Below are 19,506 nucleotides of genomic sequence, written 5' to 3'. Positions count from 1 at the left end.
ATTGGGAGCTTCAATTATGAATAAGTAACATGTATGAATACCAATATATACAATTATTGGGAGGGGGGGGTAATTTTTCTATGAATTTATTTTTTTCTTTATTTCCCCTCTCAGATTCAAGAAAATTTTTTTGTGGTAGTCCCAAGTTCAAGGTCACGGGGGAAAACCCAGAAATATTTTTGGCAGCAGAGGCCATGGGAAAACCCCTAATTAGACAACATGTTTTTGTGTAAAAAATCTCGTGAAACTCTAATTAGTGTCTCAACAAGGGAAGATCTAGTTATTTAACTGATCTGTCAACAGGATTCGATAGAATACTCCATAGCCTTGGTAAATACTCCATATAAGGGAGGACACATGTAGTTAGGGCCACAGTCTGTGATAGGTTTCACTTAACAGTTTTATTGTGAATATTATTTTGTTTTCTTTGGAGTATTACAAAAATGTGTAATTTCACTGTATTGAACATTAAGAGACAAGAGGAAGAGAATAGTGATGAAGTGAAGATAAGAGCTGCAAATGTTGCAGTAGAAATAGCACCAGGGAGCAGATTAACTTTCGAGTGGGATGAGATGTTCAGTAGATATGTAATATCTCTGAGTCGATTCAAGATGAATGAACGGTTATGTTTTGCAGCCAAAGTGAATATAATGAATATATCTACCTTACAATCAGGTTTGAATGCAATTGTTGAGCATATAGAGAAAAATGGACTGAGTCATTTACTGAAAAAGCCATAATATTGTTTTATATATTTATATATAAATTTGCTGAATAAATATATTGATGATCATTTTCTTTTTTTTGTAGTTAAACATTTTTGAGAGTTGTTTACTCTTTCCAGAAGAACCTATAGGCGATGATAGAGTATTTGAAACAGACTATTTTCTTTCTTCAATATTTTTTAGTTAGTATGTATTTAACAGGGTAAACATCAAGAGCAAAAAAAAAATGAATGTATTTGAGAAAGAAACAATCATGCAGAACCTTGTCACTTTTGAAAAATGTTTAAATCTAAATGATCAGTTTAAGAAATTGTCGGTGCAGAAGAGAATCTTCAGTCAAAGAATGGTTGATGACATCATGAAACGGGACTCTCCAGCCTTGGATTATTGTATGAGGATTTTACATCGTGGTCCCAATGCATTCACTCAATTTATTGACATACTAATTGAAACAAAAAAAAATAGTATTGTAGATTTGCTTTTGAACACTACATAGATTTTCCAAAAAAAAAAACAATAGGAACAGCTTGTATGGAAAATCTAAAACCTCACATTCCAATGAAGCGAGTATAACGGGAAATAAAGTCCGCTCAAACATGTTTAAAGTGTGACGTCACCTGTTTACTCCTCCTCCTATTCTGTCTTTAGGAAATCTGAAGCGAGTACTCGAAGTAAAAGAAAGAAGAACGCTCTTTCTAGGAGAGTAGTTAGTTTGTAATCTGCAGTCTGAGTGTCAATAGTGACGAAAAAAAATGTACTACACATGTCCTCTATGTTTATACACATTGGGCAGTTGATCATCCTGTGAGAACTGCACTACTGTGAGTGAATATGATGAAAAGTGTAGATTGTGTAATCCATGTAAACTTCACCGAGGATATACCATTCAAATTAAAGATTGTAATTCATGCCTTGAAGAAGTTTGCGATTCTCATGTCAGAGGATTCCTATGTTCAAACTGTCACTATGATAAATGTAATCAGTGGGAAAATACCTATTCTGGTATGATTAGAAAAAATTTGAAACGATCATTTAGTCTATTCTTGAGAGACTGGTATCGTCGCGGATTTAAATTATATTGGGAAGAAGAATTTGGACCACGCTTCAAGTGTCAAAATAACAAAAGAGTGTGGTTTCTACGACATCGATGTGAAGATACTGGATGTTATGATTATAAACCTACAGATTTTTACTTGGCAGTTACGGAGAGTGATTCTTCGTTTGAGAATTCTGTTTGTGACATTGCATCAAATACACAAATTAAAACACTTGAATTTTACAATATAAATGAAATCATTGACTACACAAAGAGATACGATAAGAGTGAAACTACATTGTATTGTACTAAATGTGATCCTGACTTTTCCCTACTTGATCAATACAAAGTGAATGTAAATGCAAACCCACCACTAGTTGTCGTCGACAATGATGATCATCTACATGTAGAAGAAGAAGAAATCTAAACAAAAAAAAACATTTTTTGTTATGTATATACATATTTTATTAATAAACAAATTTACATACATTTTTAAAACACTTTACTCGTAGGGCACTAAATTCAATATTATACAGCTCTGAGAGTATATTTTTCAGCACAAACTCATTCAGACGTGGATTGTCTACGTAAATGTTGAGAAACTGCTTGTAAGTATAGCCACGACATCTGAAAACGAAATATAGTAGCGCATGAAAACCACAGCTTTTAGTCGATAGATCCTGCACTCTTCCGGTTTTGAATAATGGGTTTCCCACTGCTTTCAATATAGGTTTTAATATTGTAACCATAGAATGTATATGGGAATCCGAGAGGATCGAAAAATTCAATAGTTTTCGTTGTTTGAAAGATGCACAACCAGTGTCCAGTATTTCTTATATTCCATGGACTGCTATTAACAATGATAATGGTATGAGTACCACCTTTGATTTTGTCAAGGAAATCCAAGGATAGACAATAGGGTTTGTATTTGGAAAGGAATGGATCCAAGTTAAATACATCAATTATTTGATTCGTGTTCATACTGCCAAGTCTAGTAGAACACTACCATCGGGAGTGATCTCCCAATAGGTTTGAAATTGACATAGTGATTTTAACGTAATGCTTTCAGTCAAGGCATCGGTGAATGTTCACTCTAAACGTACACTCCCTGTTCTGACAACAGTCAAATCGTGAGTGCCAGACAAGTCTAAAACAATTACACCATGAGTTTTTGAAAACATTGAATCAGTTATTCCATTTTCAAATAGTTGCGAATGATGATCCAGTTATTGCATTGTCAATTCATTGAGAGTTCTCTAGGATTTTTTATCAAATGAAAAATTGAACAGAGGAACTCTATTCACTTTGCACACAAGACTGGACAAACCAAAAAAATTAAAATCATGAGGAATGTGGTCCAGAACCCAACGGCGCTAGCACTCTTCACACAGGCCATTGCAAGTTTCGAGGGGAGTTCCTCACTGATAAATGATGAATCAGTATAACTAAGAGAACCTGTAGCAATGTGACATTGATTGGTAACTGTATGAGGAACAAGAAGTATGGTGTTGTTAACGTTGGCTTTCAGTTTTTCCACTGCCAATGCAACAGAGCTCATGACCTGTTGTTTTTGCACATTAAGTACTGCTGAAGTGAGATTGACCGTTGCATCAGGTGCTCCAGCAATTGTTTTTCTCAAAATGAAATTACCTGGTGCAAGTTGTAACTTTATGTCAATCTTAACGTTGGGTGGTAACCATTGGGAAATATCAAATATTTCATGATTTAATTTACCAACCAAATGATACTCCTTGGTCACTGCTGTAGTCAGCTCACCATCAGTGTCGACTTTTAATCTATATTCATAGCCCATTGCTTGACCTCTCAATTCCTTGTATGATTTTGGTGTCATCAACATAAATTGTATATAGCTTGCATAGTTTGACAATTTATTGCTAGTTCTCACCAATGTTCCATTTATGTACACATTAATTTGTCTGAACAAGTTGTGTAGAATACAGTTTTCATAGGATAGACCATCAACAGCACTAGGAGTTTGATTGTCAGACTTTTTCTTCGCCACACCATTGAAATCAATAAATGTAAATGATAAATCAGTGAAATAATCTTCATTGGAAAATATTTGAAAGTGTGTACTTTCCAACATGGGTGGGTGAGGATGAAACTGTACATTAGCAGCCATTTTTGATACTAACGTCAACATTTTCAGCATTGAATACATTTAATGATGAAGTAATTGATGGATGTGATTCTCTATGGGGGAAATAAGTCATCTTATGAGAATTATCTTGTTTTGATCTAACAATCTTTTTCTTCAGCTTTTTCTTGATGCTTTTTCTTTTCAAAATTGTTGTTGTTGATGGCTTACGTTTCTCACCTGGATGGAGACTGATGAGTGAATGACTACCACGCATCCTTTTTAAACCTTTCCCATTTTTTTTACATTTTAATTGTTCGCTAACAGCTCTTGTTGAAGACCTAAGATTTTCCTTAAGACTGTCCTTGAAATTTTCACCCGAGCTCCAATTCTGTAGTGTTGAGCCAGCAAAACTTGTTGCGGCTGGTGCAATTTATTTCTTGGTAAGGGGTAGTGCAGAACGAAATACCCAATCAAAACAACTACCAAGACCACAGCCAGGCATTGTAGTACGTCCCTTGTAGTAATCCAATCCATGACCTATTTGATGAGGACTTAGAGCAGCAGCATAACAATTAATGTCAGGACAAACAAATGGGATTCTTCTACTATTCATCTTGCATGACAGGTCGAAAATGGCATGTAATAACACATAAACCCTTTGTTACAGCTAAGAGATCACCGAGTTCAGTTCTTAGTGTTAACTGACAGAGTTCCAAATATGAAGTATTTACAGGAACATACTGGAGGTGTCTTATATTATAGTGATGAACATTATTTTCTGTACTTTTTCTTTCTAGAACACGTAAAAGGGGGACATTGGAATTACCGACTCTGGAGGATTTCACAAACGAATTGTAGAAAAATATACAATTGTTCAATGAAAAACTAAGTGCATAGTCTGCATAGATAACATGGTCACTGCTATTGAAATTTTCTGTCTTAATAATACAGTCTTTAAAACCGAAAGCCTCACGTATATTTTCATTGAGGAAAATTTTTTCATTCTCGAATGGATTGGTAATATAAATTCTCCTTTGTTCCGTTGAATAATTGAAAGTGAAACCACCTTTTTTTCGACTTGCAATTTTTTGTTGATAACTCAACACAGGTCATGCATATTGTGTATTCCCTGTAGGGGATGTTAGCAATAGGGTACTCATTAGAATCAAAAGTTGCCATTGCAGCTTCATCACCGAATTCAAACGGTTGTATTTTTATACCATATGAGATCTCCTTTCTTAGAACATCATATGTATTCTTGATAATACAATCGACGAGAGCAACTTCATATCTACCTTGAAATTTAATGGTAGGCGATAATTTAGTCGAAAAATCACTTGTTCTATTCAAATCATCATAGAGAGAATCGGAAACATTGAACATGAATGTCACATAGAAATCATCGGACATTGTGTAAGTCTTCAACACCTATCCAAGAATCAAATTCAGAGTTGTACCCAAGCCAGTGAACCAACAACTGTTTCTTACCACCCCGCGTTCGAGTTTTTAATACTTTTTCAATTCGATAAATACCACTATCTTTAACTTTTTACAATTCATAGTCATAAAATCCCCCCAAAATCTCATCATCTTTGCTATCTCGTAGTCGACAGGTCATGGGACTAGTCTCTAGAACTTTTGAAACTTTAAAAAGTTCAGTAGACCAAAGGTAATTTCCTTTTTCAAAAATATTACTTGACCTATTGATTCCAACCCTCTTACAAAAACTCAATTTGGTTTTTATTCCATTTTTACTATTAGAATAATGTCTATTGACAAAAATGACAAGTGTACTGCTATTATTCGTATGAGCATCAAAAGGATTAAGATTGGACAGGGACTGATGAGATTGTTGATTGTAAATTTGACTAATTTTATAAAAATCATAAATAAAGACAGCAGTGTTTTTGAGTGTACAATATCTAGAAATGAGAAGACGAATGTTTCTAATCAATCGTTCAGCCAATGCAGCCTTGATTGGACTGTGACTGTGATATATTTGTGTATTATATTTTAGTAGAATTTTCTTCACATATGGATTGACAAATTTACTGCCTCGATCCGTTTGTATTTTTTATAGGAATCTCGATCAAGTATTGTTTCTAGAGCAATTGCAATCTCCTCTCCGCACTTAGATTTCAGTGGAATGGCATAAGAGTAGCGACTAAAAATACTGATTGCAAATAGAATGTACTTGTATGGTTTATTGTTTTGTCGTTGCCATTCATCCAAAGTCATAAGATCAGCTTGCATGATTTGTAGAGGGTAGAATGCCTTAGTTTTCCGATATTGATTAGTGCGAAGTCTGCGATTTCGATGAACTTTGTAGCTAGGTTCATTTTGAAGATATTCTTTTGCTACACTCTGTTGAACATTGGAGACTTGAGCAAGTGTACTGGGAGCACTAAGACTCCCCATCTCACCAACATTTGCATAAATACGTTTTAGAGTTTCATCCATTTTGTATTTAAATGTATATCACCACCGCTACCCTTTTGTATACTAACAGAGGTGTTGGCAGTTGTCGGGGAAAGATACTTTTTTCTACTGGCTAAAGTTGAATCATTGCTGCTGCTGCTGCTGCTTTTGTAATTGGATTTAGGTGTACTTGTTAGCATTAGAGTCTTGAAATCATCTTTTTCAGAATCATCATCCTCCTCATCCTTTTCATATTGAATGATGTCAAATCTTTTAAAATTTTTCTGTTGATCACATGTGCTTTGGGAAAGTTTGATGTGTGTAAATATCTCAAAAGATTTGTGTCAATGGATAGAGTTTTCTTACGATTTGAGACAAAATCAGTTATTAGATCAATGAGATTGTAAGTGTTGCTACCTAGGGTGATTTGATGATTTGTAGCATCAATTTTAATATCACTGCTTTCATTCAAATAGTTTAACAGTCCTTTGCCCTGTTCCCGATAGGAAACTGGTAATAGATCTAATATTCTTGATAAGTGGTGTTTGAGTGGTAGTAGTGGTGTTGATGCAGATGATTGTGTAATATTTGCCTCTTGTATCTTATCTGCAACATTCACAACACTAATGGGTTTAATTTGATATGGTTTCTTCTTGTCAACACGACGAAGTGCCATTTGAAAAATTAAAAGTTTCTGATCATCAGGTATGCTATTATCATTAAGGAATTCTGTGAGATTACCCAAAAAATATTGCAATGGAGATAGAGCTTCATCAATTGCAGTCAATTTATAGGGTTTCGCCATATTTTTTTTTTTCAATACACTTAAGATTGAGACGGAGAAAGAAGAAGATTGCTAACAAGACCGGCAATAATTGGCAATAAAACTGTGAAAAAACCTTCCCCTGCCTGAACTAAATGTTTTCTTTTCTGTTTTTGACTGGTCTTTCTCTTGGACAGTGCACGAAAAATGGGTTGGTGTTGTCTAGTCTGCTTCTTAATAGCATCTGGTTGTTGAACATTGCCTGCAGTTAAATTTGAACACAGCTCGGAAATGAGTTTAATAAACTCTCGATATATATTGTTCAATACGACCTTCCTAAGTCGAGGTGTTGGACTGGTCAAAACCGAGAACAAGTGTTTATTGTAATTTCGGCTCTTCAGTGTCATAATTTCAACTAATATCCGTTTCTCTTACTCACTGGCAGATATACTAGTATCTCACGATTGAATATATTACTAATAACACATAGTTCTTCAGGTGTGTTTTGATTGAGGTCAATTACAATGTACCCGTATGGTTTGCTTGTAGCCTGATTGTAAGCTGAAAACAAGAATATTGATTGAACTGGATAAATTTGTTTGTTTAATGTTATGAGGGAACTTGAGTCACGAACAACTTTGTACACAATGTAATGAGCACAGTTCAATGCAAGAGTTCGCATACATTTACTCTGATGAAAGAGATTGTGTAGAACAATGGTGACGGAAATTTTTTCATGATGAGAACGTACTGTGAACAATTGGATCATTTCCTCAGACCATTGCTCTATTGATTCGGATAAATCGTAAATAATCAGCCAAGAATTTGGTTCAATTGAGTTGAACACAACGTCCAATCCCTTGATAAATTTAATTTGAGGTTCAATAGTCCTTACTCTATCATATGATTGTTACCAAACACTATAGCAATAGTATATATTTCTTATGGTAGTTTGATGATCTCCTGCTGTCAGCATTTCACCTCGATTCTGAATTATTTTCATCAAAAGTTTTGTTTTCCCACTTATTGATGGCCCACAGAGAAAAGCTCTGAAAGGTGTTATAAACTGATACATAATCTATGTTTCTTTTTTTTCTCTCTGCTATTTGTATCTAACTCTATTCAATGAACAACAACAACTGAAGTAAAATCAAAGTGTTTACTATATTAAATAGTCAATACATAAAAAAAACATTAGAAATGCAACAATTTTTTTTACATTGTGCAATGAAAACTAGTAAATGTATCTACATATATATATATATATATATATATATATATATATATATATATATATATATATATATATATATATATATATATATATATATATATATATATATATATATATATATATATATATATATATATATATATATATATATATATATATATATATATATATATATATATATATATATAAATGAAATAAAAACTTTTAATAGTACAACACTGGGGAACAAAAAAAAATCTGCTCTAAATCATTAAAAGATGCTACCGGTAGCGCCCCCCTCCCCGGCGGCCGGCCGAAGGTCCCCCCACCGGCTGGCGGCCCGCCGGGCGGCCGCAGGCCCTCCCCCCCTGGACGTGGGTCGCGAGCCCCCCCCAAGGTTTTAGGAATTTTTAAATAAGTTTACGCACACCGAGACTTTCCCTATGATGAACAAACTGGTCTCGGTCGGATGTTAAGTAGTGCCCAAGGGGAAGGGTACTTACACCATCTATACAAACATAAACCTTGTTAGAAATGGTGCTCATGGCAATCTCTTCAACATTTACAGTAAAATTTTTATATTTTAACGAGGGAATTGCCAACAGTTTTGCTCGTGGAATTGTATTTTCAATAATACAATTCCTATAGATGTCCATGTCGAAATTCTTTTCCACATAGTGCGTGGGCACTCCTTTGCAACGTTTTTTGATTTCCGCGGTGTGTGTCAGTATAAAGTACACCTTCGGACATACAAACATACCCCGAGAAATCAAGTCACTTCTGTTTCTGATTTTAAAAATAAAAGTTGGTTTGGAGCTAGACGTTTGACTAGTTCCGGATAGACTTCCCCATCCCAGTCTGTATTGTCCACCCGAGAACTGATGATTTCACTGTTAGCTAAATTGTCAAGCAAGTTTTCTGTTTTGACTTTTAACAATAGAGAATCTTTATCCCCGTAGCAGACATCTACTTGTTCCTTCCCAGGCTAGTGTACCCTAGCCACATTGTAGTAGAATTCCAACATGAACTTTTTTGAAATTTCGAAGATGGCACTGCCTGCTGCAATATTTTTATTCAATACTACGTTTCTTTTTTTTCTATTTAATATTAATATGTCTGGTGAAGTTATTGTAAAGGAAGTTTAATGGGTGTCGGCAATAATTCGAGAAAAGCGGAGAGAATTGGTTACAACGTCACAACAATTCCTAATGCAAACTCCCACAGAAATTTTATCAAAAATTATATTTTAAATGAGTTTATAAATTTATTTTATAACTCTTCTTTTCGTTTCAGAACGTTTATGGGCAAAAATGGTAATATACATTGTCATACAAAGTTCTTGATTGAATTGAAGGGCTCTATGGATCTTTGTGACTTTGAAACCATTTTTACATATCCATTTCAATGCTACGTGGTGTACTACAATATTTTTTTCGGCAGGAGATCGGCAATATAGTTTTTGTTTTGAAGGTGACCAATGCATTCTCTCCTCCTCCACCAAAGATCTGTTGCAAGGACTCAAAGAGTCCCTAGACACAGATCTAGTAATGCATGGAAAAGAAAAATCTTTTACCGTATCATGAAGCTCCGCTGGTATCTCTCAATCAATTTCAGAAGAATATCCCACCGACCCATGCTCCTCAACGCTGGCAATTTTGGGGAAATTGGAGGCAAAAGGGTCATTGAGCCACTTATAGTCACCGCAAGGTAGAGCATTATGAGACATAGCCGAAGGGTATAGGGAATTCATATCAAGGAAAACTGCATCCGACTTTTCTCCCGTCTTCTCTCCAGTTGGATCAGTTTCCAAGATACGATTCCCATGGAAAACGTAGACACCCTTCATTGATCTCTGGATAAACAAGCGTTTATCAATGTCGGTGATGAGTCCAATTTTTTCCTGACTAATTTTTAGGAAGAGATTCATTACCATATGTGGTCTGAAAAATAATACCCTAGATCAAGATTAAATTCCTTGTAGATTTGGTCCGTATTTTTACATACAATATCCAACACAGTTAGCACATCACTTGACAAATACAATTTGCAGTAGTCAAATCCATTTTTACACCCTCCCTCTGCCCATATCTTTTTGGCAAAGTATTCATCAGGGGTACACCTATCATCGTGCAGACTGTCATAAAATGATTCAATTGAGGGAATTTTCTCCTCGGCAAATCTCGACATGGAGTTAAAATGATCATAAGCGTAAACTCCTTTGACCGTTAACAAATCATATAAAGAATTTGGAAGTTTTAGTTTGAGAAGGGGGAATGCATTGCAACCGTCATCGTTTTTCTCTACTTGAATCAATTCGGTCAAAGATTTTTGAAAAAAGCTGAAGGAATCTGAATAGCGAATTTTATTCGTGTACTCAACGCCGTCTTCAACATATTTCCACATAAATTCCAAAACAAGCAATTTTTCCGATGACTTTGGTATGATTTTGTAGGAAAAGCTGTCTTCCACCCATGCATCATCTATAGGTCCATTTCTTTGAAGTTGTGCAATTGCTGGTAGCACAAACTTCAGATCATAGTTGTAATTGTGTATAAAAATCGGAAGAAAGAGTTGTTGTTTAATTTTTAAATTACAATTATTATGAGCCCACCCCCCAAAGTTACTTTTCCATGTGGAATTAGCATCAATAAGATGATTGTGATCTCGTACTTTATCGTTCTCGGCAGGAACACCCCTACAAATCCAACAAATTGATCCTAATTCCAGAGAACATTCTTCCTCATCTGTTAGAGACATTGGATAATTTGTATGAGGCAATCTTGATATAGACTTATTTGCTGTTTTGATTAGTGCAACAGGTGTTTTTTTCACGTTTCCCTTCTCTCCCAAAGTCTCAAAAACTCTACCAGTTTGATTTTGCAGTTGTTGGGGTCTCGCTGAGTATGTGCATACGACACGGCTACAAGGTTATATTCTTTCACTATATTTGGCTTTAATGAGTCAGATACATCCAGCAGTCTTGCTTCACAATCCAAAGCCACCTTATCACTCTGTAATAGGGAATTTGGAAAGTTTTTGAATTGTAAAATGGCTTTGTCTCCTGCCGGCATTTCTACTCTTTGATTGCCGTGAATATTGCAATATTTCATATGATCATGGAATGTTCTCTCAGTTCGAATTGGGGAAAGGCACATGGGACAGTAGTAACGTTCCCCTTTGTGAACACCCTGAGATAACAATCTACTAACTGCAGTAATGGGGAAAAAATTACCATATGAATATATATCTTTGGCAGGCTCATATATTATCCAAACCAATTTTTTTATATTATCTACTGCCGGTGTCGTGACTGAGTACAAAACTCCTTTTTTATTTGGTTTCTTCCCCCCATCCACAAATTCTGTATCATATTGAATAACCACTACTCCCAACCCAAGATTTTCTTTTTCTTTTTCAAACATAGTTATTTCTTTGAAGGACACCGGATACTTGCCCTCCAAACAATCAAAATTTACTTTTGGGAAATTTTCTCGACCATTGTGTGCAAATTCGTCCAGTTTTTTCATTGTAGCTTCCACTGCAAGAGGTTTATGAGCAGCGGCTCAAAATGCATATTTAAAACATTTAAAACCTACGTCAAATTTCAAACCTTGAACTCCCCCTGTAGCTGACAAATCAGGATGACATTTTATTCGTCGGTTTCCATCCACCCCTCTTTAAGTAAATTGTTTTTTTTCAATTTACTGAGTTTCAGATCCAGATGCTCTATGAATAAAATAGTGGACCCACTACCCTTTTGATTAAATGTATACAAAGTGGATGTTAATTTTTTGACCCAATTGAATAAATTATCTTCAAAATTATATAATCCAGGGTAAAATGTCCTATTCTCAGTTGAAAAATAAAAATGAATAATATCACCTGACTTTCCATTTTGTAAACATACCTAATGACTTATCGAAGAATTAACAGCTTCACCTTTGCCCCATCCCTGCATATTACTCTCAATAAGTGCTAAACATTCGTTGATGTGTGAATGGGGAGTTTCATCGAGCTCAATTAAAATAATACCTCGGTTATATAAGTTCTCCTCGGGGGGATTGAAAACTACCCTGTGTGTTTTAATGGGACCTAGAACAGAATCCAAGATATTAAATTCACGTAATACACTTTCTGGGGGCGTGACAGTGTTTTCAAACACTGCACCAGCACCAACCCTGCAGTGTTTTCAAGTCCTGCGAAATAGGATATTTCTCTTGGATCCTTTCTAATTCTGAACCATTGAAGGTAGTCCATTTTGTCACATTCCCCTGTAACTAAAAGAAATGAATTTATTTTTTCCCCCATTGACTGGATGTCTCTTCAAATACACACTAACAATTGTAATTGAGAAAGAACGATTGTTGTTTTTTGTTTTTTACAGAGGTGTTGGGGGATGGGGGGGGGGGGGGGGGGCTTATCATACACACACACAAACGCACATTCTCCCCCCCCTTTTTTTTAGATACAATTTGTACTAATCCTATTTAAGTAACAAAAGTATAATAAGAGGCTTATGTTCAAACATACACATGAAAGAGAGAGAGATGATAAATTTAATTTTCTTACGTTTTTGTAAGAAGAGCTGATCGTAGCTTTTGGAGAGCCCATTTTAGCTGTCAGGAGATCTTGTGTCATTTGAAAACTAGGGATGGTTTCCACTATATTCAATAGTGTTTCCATAACTGTACAATCAACATGACCGGGGACTGGCTTTCATCTTTGTCTTCCACTAAATGTATTTCGTTTGACATAGATGTCCTAGGACTAGGGATGGTCTCAATCAGCCTCAATAAACTATTCATAACAGAAGGATCAACATGTCCTGGTGACTGATTCTCTTCTTCATTTTGCCTACGATTGACTGCACGTGGAACCTCTTTCAATTCGACAATTCTTGTTTTTTTTGTTGTTTGGTCGCCTCTTCTTGGCATCGGTCTAGAAAATAATGGCAAAATCAAATTATTTGCTAAAAATATATAATGTCTTTTTAATCCTGAGAAAAAAAGACCAGTCTCAGTTTATAATTTCTAAGTCATGGAATGCTAACTAATAATTGTTTTTTGTAGCTCTAGTTTTTTTTTGTACAAGGATGGGGGGGGGGGTCTTATCATACACAAACACATATTTATTACATTCCCCTCTTATTATTTTTTTTAATAAATTTTTAACTAAACCTATTTAAAAAACAAATACATAATAAGAGGCTTGTGTTCAACCACGCACATGAAAGAGGGAGAGAGAGAGGATAAATTAAATTTCTCTTACGTTTTTGATAGAAGAGCTGATCATAGCTTGTGAAGAGTCCACGTTTGTTATCGGGAGTTCTTCTGCTATTCTAGGACTAGGGATGATCTCAATTAGGTTAAATAAACTATTCATAACAAAAGTATTAACATGTTTTGGCGACTGATTCTCTTCTTCATTTTCCCATCGATTGACTGCTCGTGGAACCTCTTTCAATTCAACAATTCTTATCTTTTTTGGTCTTTTTGATGGCCTCTTTTTGGCATCGGTCTAGACAAAAATATAGTGCAAAATCAAATTATTTGCTACAAATATATAGTCTTTTCAATCCTGAGAAAAGAAAAACAGTCTCAGTTTTAATTTCTAGAGGCTTGTGTTCAAACATACACAAGAAAGATAGAGAGAGAGAGGATAAAGAAATCTTGAAGAAAATATTTGCATAAGTAAAGAAACAGTTCCTATGAGGTAATAAATAGATGCTCATTACCATTACATAACAAACAACTGTACTATAATATTGCATAAGATCCTGGTATGCGTAATAAAGACTTTAGGGTGTAGTAGATCCACTAGTGTGCCCCCTCCCTATGAGTAACGTGGAATCCATTGGGCCCTCACTACTTTTACTTTTTTTTTGGGGGGGGGGGCATGAGGCTGAGTTATTATAGCAGAGTAAAACAAAAAGCTAAAAAAATATTTTCCTTGCCTCTTCGAAATAAGAAGTCCATTTTAAATCTACATGGTTCTGATTTAGAGTTTGGCTCCATGTTATTTATTTGAAATTTAAAAAAAAAGTCCCCCCCCTATAGTACCGCACATGACTTAGGTATGCGTAATAAAATCTTTAGGGACTAGTACTTTCAAGAGTATGCCCCCCTCTCTTTACGGGACCCACTACTTTTACTTATTTATTTTACATTTTTTGAGGCTTCAGGCTCATTTATTATAGCATAGTAAGACACAAATAGCTAAAGAAAATATTTGACTTGCCTCTTCGAAATATAAAGTCCATTTTAAATCTGCATGGTTCTGATTTAGAGTTTGACACCATGTTATTTAAATAAAATTGAAAAAAAACAGAAACCCTAGGCTATTTCTTTTCAATGTTTCCCCCTCGTCTTAAAAAAATATCATTTCTTTTCCATAGTGTTAAATACGCCATCTCATTTTTTATCTCAAGTGAAAGTAAATCTTGGAACGCCATAGCCTTCGAAACGTATTGCAATCGTCTTGATGCTGTGAACCGCTAACATTGTCAAGATACAACGTTTAGTATTATTACAGTGTTAGCATGTTAAAATGGAATTTTATTGAAGGAATATTGCTTAAAAGTGAAAAATGAAATGGGATTTTATGTTCATTTTAGTATATTCTTGGAACAATTTATTACAAAAATGGTAAGAAGTACATATATATATATATATATAAATATATATATATATATATATATATATATATATATATATATATATATATATATATATATATATATATATATATATATATATATATATATATATATATATATATATATATATATATATATATATATATATATATATATATATATATATATATATATATATATATATATATATATATATATATATATATATATTAGTTTATAAATTATATAGCCTCACTAGATATTTACTTGATAATTCAATAGCTATGAAATTTATAAATATATATTTTAATAAGACTATCTCTCTTCCACTTATATTCACTAAGAATAATAAAAAAAGAACCCACTCCATAGAATCAGTATAATCCCATTCCATAGAATCAGCATAATCCAAATTTCTTTTCTCAGACATAATTTACTCACTTAACTATTCTGCACCAGTCGAGTGCTATCAAACTAATGATAATATTATTATTGATTTCTCACCTTATATGTACATTTCAGAAGGTCATGGGTTTCCCCCCAAAGTCCCGGTTTCATATCAAAAAAAAATTAACCAATCACAATACCTATTGCCCAAGTGAATTGGATTTTCCCAAAACCAGCAAACAATTTAAGTAATTGGGTTTTCCCCATTTTACGTAGTACTTCAGTGGTGACCGCATATTGAAGGTATATTTTTCCCCAAGGTCTTCCCCTGTTGAGAAACCAATTAGGTTTTCCCAAAATTGTTCACAAACATGTTAGGTAACTAGGGTTTTTCCCAAGGTCTCTGTTGACAAAAACATTTCTTGGTTTTCCCCCGTGACCATGAACTTGGGACTCAGGGACTACGTACTCCCTACCAAAGGGGTATAGCGCCAACCATTATGGAAATGCACATACTACTTCTAGGGTTCAAAGCTTAGGATGCTTTGATATGTTTATGCTCTAATTTTACTGGTTATACTTGATGGCTATCTATTCTTAAATACAGTCTTGTGGCTACATTGTTAGGTAATTTTAAGCGGATAAGGGATAGTTTTGGGTGATAATTTGATTAAACGATATATTGATATTTTTACTTTCGATATTTGATAATCGATTTCGATATTTCTTATCAGTAGTTTTGCCCAGATGAACTTTAGGTTTTGCCAAAATTTAATCAATGAAATTGTAATTAAAGATATTTTGCGCAATTTTTTCCAAATTTTGAATAAAATACAATATAACTTCCTTTACATGAATGAACATTATAAAAACCTTGATTTACAATTCCTCGAGCTCAGGATAAAGGAAAATAAGCTAATGGCTGTTTTTGGCTATTCAAAATCAGCAGCATGTTAATATTTTCCCCTGTGAGTTGTTTCTGCTTTTCAGTGATTAAAAAAAACTTCCCACTGAAAGTACAGAGCAACATTAAAACTCGAAGAAATAGTAATTGTTCCATGTATGAGGGGGATAATACCTCCTCATTACCTCGCTCTTCCCACCAAAATTTCTTTTTTATTTTAAAAATCTCCTTACTCTGATTATAATTTAAGATAGAGCTTCTGAATGGCAGTCAAAGCAACCGAATTTGTGTCGAAAGATATTACTAAAATGTTAGATTTGAATTAATCATACTTACCTGGCTGGGAAGCTGCATTGATTGTGAAAGAGGTGCTTCCAGGGTGAGGTCTTCCCAATGCACTTTGGACTGGCTGACCCCCGTGATTACCCCAAATGGCGGTAACTCAACAGCGTAATTTTGGTAGTGGGGGACTGTGTTTTCACGGAGCCTTTTCCACACACTGAAAAGTTTTGTTCTTTGGGCCTCTTTTATGGGTCTAGGAGATTTCCCCCGAGAAAATTCCCTCCCCCCCCCCAGGGTTTTCCCCGGTAAATCCCCCCGCGGAAATTTCCCCCGTAGGAGATTTTCCCCCGGAAATTTCCCCCCGTAGGAGATTTCCCCACATATGAGATTTCCCCCGTAGGAGATTTCCCCCTGGTAATTTCCCCCCGTAGGAGATTCGGACCCTCCTAGCTCCACAAGGTCCGTTCTAATTTACGACAGCGGTCATGGAGATTCAAACAGAATCCTAATTTTTGTACGGACGCATCAGTTCAGCTCCTCGATTCGTCTTCTCACTGGTTTGTCGACGGAACGTTCAAGACCGTGCCCGAGTTGTTCTATTAGCTTTACGTTGTGCACTGCCTGTACGAGGATCCGGTGATTCCATGCGTTTACGCACTGCTGCCTAACAAGTCAGAGGACACGTATACGAAAGTTCTTACCGAACTAAAGTCTCATTTGACGAATGGAGGTCCGGCATCTGTATTGTTTGATTTCGAGTTGGGAGTGCAGAATACACTCAGGAAAGGCTTTCCAGCCACTGAAATGAATAGAGACGATGATGAATTTGCAGTCTCCGTTCAAATGCTAGCTGCTCTTGCATTCGTGCCCATTTCGGAAGTAAATTCTGCATTCAAAGCTGTCGCAGCGAAACTCACTCCCAATGTGTTTGGGCCGATCGTCACCTACTTTGAAGATAACTACATTGGTAGAATGCGTGGAAGTAGAAGAGTACCTATGCAACTTTCCGCCCCGTGTCTGGAACATGTTGAACAGAGCGAAAGATGAACTCCCCAGGACAAACAACAATGTTGAGGGTTATCATAGAAGATTGCAGTCTTCAGTTTTGACTCATCACCCTAGCCTTTGGAAGTTCTTGGACATCCTCAAGTGTGAACAAGCACTTAACAGGGCGGTTGTGATTCTAGCAAATGCGGGACAATTCATTGAACCAATTAAGAAAAAGTATGTAGATTTAAGTGCCAGATTTTTACGACAGATGGGAAACTACGGGAACGTCAGGACGCTGGAGTACCTTAAGCTTATTGCAAGAAATATTAGTTTTAAGTGTAGCGTTTTAACCGTCTATGTATTACCGTTTATAACCAATTATTTACTTTACAATTAAAAGGTGTACTCCACTCGCTCTTATATTTTAGGCCACCGAGAAAGAGAAGAAGTTTGCAACAATTTTCAAGCCATGGTTGACACACGATGCAAATAAGTCTGAGGCAAGGGTAGTCTCCGGTGGCGATTATTTCCGAGATGGGGGAGAATTTTCAGCGGGGGGTGGGTGGGTGGGCATCTCCTAGGGGGAATATCACCGGGGGGAGGGAATCTCCTACGGGGGGAAATTTCGGGGGGGGGGGAATCTCCTACGGGGGGAAATTTCTGGGGGGGGGGGATTTTCTCGGAGGAAATCAGCGGAGCCCCCTTTTATATATCACATACGTTGAAAGAAAAAAGTATACAATTTGATGCTGTTAAGACAATAATAGAACATTTAAAATTGATCATTGGGCCCTTTGAAAAAATTTATTTCTTGATAAACTTACATGTTTGAAATATTACGGAAGAATTGTGCCTAAAATCCCGAGCATGTGAGAGAGTTGATTGTATACTCTATAGATTCCTGATGCATTTAGTTTTGGGAAATACTCTGTAATGATTAAATATTGATTTTTAAATTGAACTAGGAATCGAATCAAATTGCTGAAACTTAGATTAAGTCCAAAGGCTAGTCTTAAAAAGTGAAATGCCCTATAAACTCCATTACCGTGAATAAACGCTTTTGATCAATGCTAGTTCCGACTATTGTCAGCTAAAAGGCTAGGATCATATATCTCTGATTTAAGGCTGAGCCAGTGGGTTCTCAGCAATTAAAGTTTCAACTATTCAGTCAAGTTGATGAAAGAGTGAGAAACACCTGATTTTCTCTTCTCAAAAAGGTAAATTTGCACTTAAGCGATTAAGACGTATAAAAACCTTATATGCCCCAGAGCATAACTTATAACCCTTGACCTGAGGGCTGTGAGGGGGTTGTCATCCTCAAAGACATAATTTCCGGACCTTTCAAGTACGTTGAACAAAATGGCTATCTCAAAAATTTGATTGGATGTGATTGTGGCAATGATGGGCGTGAGAGGGGGGGGGGCCACTTGCCATCCAATCACTTTCGACTGTTAAAAAGAGCACTAGCCGTTTCAATTTGCAATCGAATGATTAATTTTTGAAGTTTCTACAACAACACTTTCTAATTCAACAACACTTTTTAACTACGTTGAACAAAATGGCTATCTAAAAATTTTTATTGAATGTGTTTGGGGAAAAAGTGGGCATTAGAGGGGGATTAGTTGCCCCCCACTCACCTTCGATCTTTGAAAAAGGCACTAGCCCTAGAAATTTTCAATTGAATGAGCCCTTTTTTAAGTATCTACGACAAAGATTTCAATAAAAAACCTTATATGCCCCTATAGTATAACTTACAATCCTTACCTTGAGGGCTGTGAGGGGGGTGTCATCCTCAAAGATATAATTTCAGGACCTTTCAACTACTTTGAACAAAATTGCTATCTCAAAATTTTGATTGGATGTGTTAGGATAAATGGTAGTCGTGGAAGGGGGTTAGTTGCCTTCCAATCACTTTCGACTATTAAAAAGGGCTCTAGCCATTTCAATTTTCAATCAAATGAGCCCTTTTTGAAGTTTCTACAACAACACTTTCTATAAAAAAAAAAACTTATATGCCCCAAGGGCTTAACTTACAACCCTTGCCCTTAGGGCT

At 35.6% G+C, this 19,506-nt stretch overlaps 1 non-coding gene across 1 annotated transcript; it reads left to right on the top strand.

Moving 5' to 3' along the window:
• The first annotated feature begins 16,509 nt into the window (after positions 1–16,509).
• LOC148956273 (U1 spliceosomal RNA) lies at positions 16,510–16,672 on the top strand. The gene has a single exon (XR_016142583.1). It is a non-coding gene; the product is annotated as a U1 spliceosomal RNA (small nuclear RNA).
• The last annotated feature ends 2,834 nt before the right edge of the window (positions 16,673–19,506 follow it).

The sequence above is a fragment of the Artemia sp. Qi Xiang Cuo genome, chromosome 1 (assembly GCF_049724085.1).
Source record: "Artemia sp. Qi Xiang Cuo chromosome 1, ASM4972408v1, whole genome shotgun sequence".
NCBI lineage: Eukaryota > Metazoa > Arthropoda > Branchiopoda > Anostraca > Artemiidae > Artemia > Artemia sp. Qi Xiang Cuo.
This window is presented reverse-complemented; position numbering and strand designations above follow the sequence as displayed.